Raw genomic sequence first — 8607 nt, 5'->3', positions numbered from 1 at the left:
AGAAAATACATTTTGTTTTGTTTATGAATAGGAATTATAAGTGTCGTCAAAATTCTGACTTCTAAACAAAAAGGACAATTTGTTGCAAGGTGGCAAGACCTTTTCTCACTTTTGTTGTGATCATTTTCAAAGACTTCAAACTTAAAAAAGCATTTACTTTTTCAACTAATTTATTTAGATACAAATAAACATAGTTGCTATGAGATGAACACAATTAACAATAAAAACAGGCTCAACCAAACTGTCATTAAAGTGTCGCACCCTCATGAAGAGTAACTCCCTTTATTCAGCTGATTTACTGTAAAGTTCATTGAAGAGAAGTCATGTGACTCAACAGCAATCTTAGTGTAATAAGAGCATCAACTATTGTTTTACACGTGTGGAAATAATACAGCTAGAGTCTGCTGGAATGAAGAAAGACAATCTCCAAAACTGAATGCTAAGATTACACTTCATTAATATTTAAATCAGCAGTAAAATCTGAACATTGATTTAACTTCTTCAGCTCAAATCATGTATGAACACTTTAGGGTAAAAATGTAAAGGTGATTGTGTGGTTGAACTGTATCAGCGCTTCATTCATACAGTTATATTGAGTGTCAAAATTTTTCTCTTCTGTCTCTGTTTACTATGGTGGCCGAGAAGTGCAAAACAATAAAAAAAAAAAAAAAGAAAGACATTTTTATAAACGCAATGGAAAGACTAAAAACAAATTAACAAGTTAGAAAATACAATAACAATTAATTAAAAATCATTCATACTGTCATTGAGTGTCAGGATTTTTCTTCTGTCTCTGTTTACTGCTATTCAAACAAGTTTAGTTTGACAAAAACAACTCATATGGGGTTTAAACATGACAGAATTTTATGAATTAGTAAATAAAAGGTTGCACACGATTCTAAATGATGCTTGAATATCAGATGTTTATTAAAAACAAGCATTTCATTTTCTTACAAACTTGCAAAAACTGTCCAGGATAAAATGCAAATGAATTGAGTAAAGTTTAACTCAGGCTAAACTGCTTTTATTAAGAATCAAACTCTGAAAATGTTACGGCTGCTTCATGAAAGCAAATGATCCGGTAATTCATTTTTGACACTGATTTCCAGAAGTGAAGTCATACAGAAGCGGTCACATGTTGTGTGTTTCCCTTTATAGAATGAAATATCAAAGACACTCATTTACTTATCCGTCAATCTCCATCAAGTGTATCTGGAATATATGATTGGTTTGTAATAATTCTGACCCAACACATTTGAGATTATGATGTCAATTTCAGCATCAAGATTATGATGTTTTAAACACACTTATCCTGTTTAATAAAAAACTGAGAATATCTGTAATAATTATGAACTAAACTCATCAGCGAGTCCGACTACAACAGGAGCTCAATGATAAACAGCTCAACCTGGAAAGTTTCCACGACTTTATTCAAATGTGTCCCGAACTACAGATAAATTATCAAACCCAATCACAGACACACAATGCAAAGATATACAGTTAAAAGAAGAAAACATGTTAAAATATCTTGAGCACAATGATCATCCTGACCGCATGTGATTTTTCATCATGTATTTGATATAAACTTAGATCAGGTTCAGAAGGTTTGACATCGATCCGGCTCTACCAGTCCTCTGGTTTCAACTGCACGATTCATTCAGGAATAAAACACACTTTTAACATCTGACACACCCAGATCTACAACATACTGTATGAGTGTCCGTCTTACAATAAACATATTTTTCTATATTTCAGAGAAGAGTTGAAGGTTTCTGAGAAGAGCAGAATCCCAACTGAACTGCTGGAAACAAACTAAAGACACACAACAACACTAAATGATGAAGTGTGTACAACGAGACATAAAGTTACAATCCACACACACATTTAATCCAGCAAACCCTCAGTCCTCTATTGATCCTCACAGTGATCGAGAGCATTTCTGTTCACAGCCGAGGACTCGTGTTTCTGCTCTCGATTATTCACCAGTCTCTCAAAGTTACAGATTAACAGCGAGTTATAGAGTTGAAGAACTATAAAGTCTATAAAGAACTATAAAGTCTAAGGTTAGCGGCATCAGATCTTTTTGAGTTGCATCTTTTCTAAATAATATACAGTCAAACCAACATTTATTCAGACACCTTCAACATTTCTCACATTATCACAGTTTATTCACTATAGTTTAGAAACTGGTAATAAATATGAGCAGAACTCAAGAGTTCTCAGATCAGTGGATATTTGACTGGTTTTGTCCGTCCTTCTGTTAGACTCTCACACATGAATTATGTTGAATATCTGTCAGCTGGTAAATTTAACTACACAATTAGATAATACCAGTTTAGCTCAACCAGGGACCAAGCAATGCTTCATGTTGTTCAGTCTGTGTGTAAAAAGAGCATTAGCAATTACAGAAAACACACTTCAGCAAAACATGATCAGCTCAAAGTGTCGGGTCCCAAATTTTGTATACATTTTACTGATATGAAGAATATTTGGGTATAATATGTCACAGTTTACTTTATAATGCTCTGCTCACTTACATAAATGAACTATAGTGTCCTGCACACACTAGTAAAAAAATATCATCAATTATATAAAAATGTTTGGTTTGACTGTATGTGCAAGAATCTGTAGTTTATGGAAAAGCATAAATTATGATCACAGATCCACACATTTCTGGAAACTGCCACACCATTATCTGACACATCTGTCTGTGTTTTATTGTTCATTTTCAGATAAATCTGACCCTAAAAACATGTAAAAACAAAACAAACATCATTTAACATGTCAGTCAGACGGTGTGTTCTCCTCTCAGCGGTTCTTGAATTACCTCGTTTCCACCAAAAATGAACTGGTTCAGAACTGGTGCTGGTTCAACTTGCGAACCTTCTCTGAACCGGTTTGTTTTTCCACCGACTCGAGAGCCCAGCGAACGACGTCGTTACGTCACTGTGTACACCGCCATACGTCTAAACTTTCCCAATCCCGTCCTGTTGTTGGTCTCATGCGCATGACGTCACCGTCGGCCGGAGTGAATGCGGTCACGCCCACAAGTGGCAAAAAGACTGAGCGGCAGCATTTGTTTTCAGCGTGAATGCCGTGAAAAACACACAAAACACATCTAAAACGGGAAAGAGCTTTGCGATTGACTGTACAACTAGATTTGACCAGAAATCTGAGGTACTGTATATTTTTACAGACTGCAAAAAGCTACAGAACAGACTATATTCTGCATAATTGGATGTTTTTAAATAAACACTGACAAAAAACTATAAAAGTTTTAGGGCTGGACGATATGATGATATACAGTATAACATTAATGTAAGTGATCACTCGGATTTAGACCTATCTATAGGCTATTGTATTTATTATATAAAACGTTTACAGGCACATTTTCTTAATTTATTTCCTCAGCGTCGAAATCAGGCTCATATAAATGTCAGGAAAAACGATTCCTGGCTGCATCTCAATATCCATGGATCACTGGATCTTTGATAAGTTATAAGGAACACTATATCGTAGGGGTGGAACGGTACATGTATTCGTATTGAACCGAAACGGTACGGGCGTCACGGTTCGGTGCACGAATTTGCACGCAGAATACACGGTACAAATAAAAAAAACCTCTTAAATAGCGATGAATTTCGCTCTATTCGCTTTTGGTGTGACTGTGAACGCAGCAATGAACAGGCTGCGATCAAGATTGCAATGCAGGAGTGTGTGTGTGTGTCTGTGTGCGCGAGAGAGAGAGAGAGAGAGAGAGGCGCGATGAACAGTGTGTGTGTGTGCGAGAGAGAGAGAGGCGCGATCGAACAGTGTGTGTGTGTGTGTGTGCGCGCGCGTGCGAGAGAGAGAGGCGCGGTGTGTGTGTGTGTGTGTTCGCGCGCGCGAGAGAGAGAGGCGCGGGCGCGAATCGCGCGATGAACAGTGTGTGTGTGTGTGCGCGCGCGTGCGAGAGAGAGAGAGAGGCGCGGGTGCGAATCGCGCGATGAACAGTGTGTGTGTGTGTGCGCGCGCGTGCGAGAGAGAGAGAGAGGCGCGGGCGCGAATCGCGCGATGAACAGTGTGTGTGTGTGTGTGTGTGTGTGTGTGTGTGTGTGTGAGTGTGTGTGTGTGTGTGAGTGTGTGTGTGAGAGAGGCACGGGCGATCGAACAGTGGAAACGTAAAAACATACTCCGTCATTTTTTTCATACAGGACATCATTAAAACTGCAAATTGTTTACTTATATTTGTGTACACTCGCAATAAAACACAACATTGTGCTTTTGTCACACTCTAAACTCTTGTCAAACTGTAACCTACACCTGTTAACAAAAGTTATGGTAGTATTATTTTATACGGAAATCAATTATTTATAATTCAGATGAGAATAAAGTTAGTTAATTAAAATGAAGGAAAACAAATATCTTGATCTGAAATAGCAAATTAATTTTAAATTCATTCAGGTACAATTACCAAACATATCTCAAGGTCTTTTCGTCTTTTTAATAATTTAATTAATAAACTAATTATATAAAACTACTGTCAGTGCACTACAAATAAACTGGTTCTATGCCTTTATTAATAAAACTTATTTAAAAAAAATACAAGGCTTAAGACATTTATAAAAATGCCTTCTGCATTTTTGCTTTGCTTTTCACTCCCTTGTACCGAAATCGTACCGAACCGTGACGTCTGAACCGAGGTATGAACCGAACCGTGACTTCTGTGTACCGTTCCACCCCTACTATATCGAGTCCAACTTTTAGTTTAAACTGATAATAGTTTGTTTTACTCGCGTTTTCGCAGTTTCCCCTATTAACTCCAGTCACGCAGCAGCTCTTCTGCCACTCAGTCCCGCTGAGGGGGGCGTGTTCCGGCGGGGAAGTGACGTTAATGCATTCCCTCTATAACCCTCCATTACGGCTCTGTCTCCCTTGATATGATCCCGACACATAAACAAATACTTGCATTAATTTCTTTAGCAGATGCTTTTATCCAAAATGAGGAACATCACAAGTCAACATTAATCATAGTACACGATGCCAAGTTTATGGTATAAACTACATGAAGCAATAGCAGAAAATATGCAAAAGAGAAAATTATTTCTTTCTTTTTTATTAATAGCAATTATAAGTATCTTTAAACTGACTTCTAAATAAAAACACAGTTTGCTGTTAGAGAGCAAGGCTTGAGAGTTTAAGGGACGACAAAAATGCTTTCTACCTTTTCAACTCATTTCTCTGGATGCAGAAAAACACACACAGTTGAGATGAACACAATTAATGATGGAAACTGACATTAAAGTGTCGCACCCTCATGAAGAGTAACTCCCTTTATTCAGCTGATTTACTGTAAAGTTCATTGAAGAGAAGTCATGTGACTCAACAGCAATCTTAGTGTAATAACAGCATCAACTGTTGTTTTACACGTGTGGAAAACAGCACAGCTAGAGTCTACTGGAATGAAGAAAGACAATCTCCAAAACCTGTTTACTATTACACTTCAGTATCATTTAAAACATGTAAAATACATACATTTAACTTCTTCAGCTCAAATCATGAACACTTTAGGGTAAAACGTAAAGATGATTGTGTCGTTGAACTGTAACAGCGCTTCATTCATGTGTGTCGGGATTTTCCTTCTGTCTCTGTTTACTGCTATTCAAACACGTTTAGTTCTTTCTTAAGGTACATTTTTCTGACCGGTCTTCCTGCCATTTCTAGTCTGCGCTGGTGTTCAAGGATTGTGAGTTGCATATTTTCTAAATAATATACAGTCAAACCAACATTTATTGGTTTATTCGCTATAGTTTAGAAACTGGTAATAAATATGAGCAGAACTCAGTTCTCAGATCAGTGGATATTTGACTGGTTTTGTCCGTCCTTCTGTTAGACTCTCACACATGAATTATGTTGAATATCTGTCAGCTGTTAAACTTAACTACACACTTAGATAATACCAGTTTAGCTCAACCAGTGACCAAGCAATGCTTCATGTTGTTCAGTGTGTGTGTAAAAAGAGCATTAGCAATTACAGAAAACACACTGAAGAAAACATGATCAGCTCAAAGTGTCGGGTCCCAAATTGTGTATACATTTTACTGATATGAAGAATATTTGGGTATAATATGTCACAGTTTACTTTATAATGCTCTGCTCACTTACATAAATGAACTATAGTGTCCTGCACACACTAGTAAAAAAAATATCAACAATTATATCTGGTGTCTGAATAATGTTTGGTTTGACTGTATGTGCAAGAATCTGTAATTCATGGAAAAGCATAAATCATGATCACAGATCCTCACATTTCTGGAAACTGCCACACCATTATCTGACACATCTGTCTGTGTTTTATTGTTCATTTTCAGATAAATCTGACCCTAAAAACATGTAAAAACAAAACAAACATCATTTAACATGTCAGTCAGACGGTGTGTTCTCCTCTCAACGGTTCTTGGCCAGAATTACCTCGTTTCCACCAAAAATGAACTGGTTCGAAACTGGTGCTGGTTCAACTTGCGAACCTTCTCTGAACCGGTTTGTTTTTCCACTGACTCGAGAGCCCAGCGAACGACGTCGTTACGTCACTGTATACGTCGCCATACATGTAAGCTTTCCCATCGTGTTGTTGGTCTCAATAGGCAAAATAGAATTTTTTTTATCTTTATTTTTAATTAATAGCAAATATAGTAGTATCTTTAAACTGACTTCTAAATAAAAACTCAGTTTGCTGTTAGAGAGCAAGGCTTGAGAGTTTAAGGGACTCTGTCTCTTTTGTTGTGATGAATTTCAAGTAGACACACGAGACGACAAAAATGCTTTCTACATTTTCAACTCATTTCTCTGGATGCAGAAAAACACACACAGTTGAGATGAACACAATTAATGATGGAAACGGATGTATGAAAACTGTCATTAAAGTGTCGCACTCGCACCCTCATGAAGAGTAACTCCCTTTATTCAGCTGATTTACTGTAAAGTTCATTGAAGAGAAGTCATGTGACTCAATAGCAATCTTAGTGTAATAACAGCCTCAAACTATTGTTTTACACGTGTGGAAACAAGTACAGCTAGAGTCTGCTGGAATGAAGAAAGACAATCTCCACACCCGTTTACTATTACACTTCAGTATCATTTAAAACAGCAGTAAAATACATACATTTAACTTCTTCAGCTCAAATCATGAACACTTCAGGGTAAAACGTAAAGATGATTGTGTCGTTGAACTGTAACAGCGCTTCATTCATACAGTGTGTCGGGATTTTTCTTCTGTCTCTGTTTACTGCTATTCAAACACGTTTAGTTCGACAAAAACAACTCATATGGGGTTTAAACATGACAGAATTTTATAAACAGTAAATAAAAGGTTGCACACGATTCTAAATGATGCTTGAAAAATCAGATGTTTATTAAAAATAAGCACTGCATTTTCTTACAAACTTGCAAAAAGTGTACAGGATAAAATGCAAATGAATTGAGTAAAGTTTAACTCAGGCTAAATAAAGTTGAGAACTGCTTTTATTAAGAATCAAACTCTGAAAATGTTACGGCTGCTACATGAAAGCAGAAATGATCTGGTAATTAATTGTTGACACTGATTTCCATATGAAGTCATACAGACAGAAGCGGTCGTCACATGTTGTGTTTCCCTTTATAGGATGAAATATCAAAGATACTCATTTACTTATCCATCAATCTCCATCAAGTGTATCTGGAATATATAATTTGTTTGTAATAATTCTGACCCAACACATTTGTGATTAAGATGTCAATTTCAGCATCAAGATTATGATGTTTAAAACACACTTATCCTGTTTAATAAAAAACTGAGAATATCTGTAATAATCATAAACTAAACTCAGCAGCGAGATCGACTACAACAGGAGCTCAGTGATATATCAGGACAACCTGGAGTTTCCATGACAAGCTTTATTCAGATGTGTCCCAAACTACAGAGAAATGATCAAACTCAATCCCAGACAGACAATTCTGCATATATATATATATATATATATATATATACACTACCGTTCAAAAGTTTGGGGTCGGTACGATTTTAAATACTTTTAAAAGAATTCTGTCAGGAGCCAATCAGATCCCTCACATGTCACCACGCAAAGATCACTGTCCCTAGATTACTGATCACCTGCACCTGTTTTCACTCAGCACTCACTTCCCAGCCAGCACAAAAGCACCCGATTCACTCCCAGTCATTGTCAAGCCTCCAACAGGAACGACCCTTCCCAGTCACCACTTGTCTCACTCTGAGCCATCCTTCAGCAACGGACGTAAAGTATACTTACCTGAAAGAAACTAACCTTGTTGTCCTTGTTCTGATGTTCCCAGGATCCGCTCCATGACTCATGTTCTCCGTTTCCTGGAATCCGCCACGAGTCCCGTTTCCCACTGGATGAGCTGCAAGAGAAAGTGAAAGTATCACTGAACTGGTGAGCTCATTGTCAAGTGCACTTCAAAGGATCTACTCACCTGGAATCCTTCCTGAATCACGCCTATCCACGAACGATCTGAAAGGAGAGAAAAACTCAAGTTATTGATCTGTGTTACCCACCACGTTATTCCTTAAGAAGAGGATTCACTCACCTGGATGCATTCCTGCCACATATA

The sequence above is a fragment of the Rhinichthys klamathensis genome, unplaced genomic scaffold (genome assembly GCF_029890125.1).
Source record: "Rhinichthys klamathensis goyatoka isolate OS25496 unplaced genomic scaffold, OSU_Roscu_1.1 h1tg000337l_1, whole genome shotgun sequence".
NCBI lineage: Eukaryota > Metazoa > Chordata > Actinopteri > Cypriniformes > Leuciscidae > Rhinichthys > Rhinichthys klamathensis.
The sequence above is the reverse complement of the archived record's forward strand: the minus strand, read 5'-3'. Positions refer to the sequence as shown.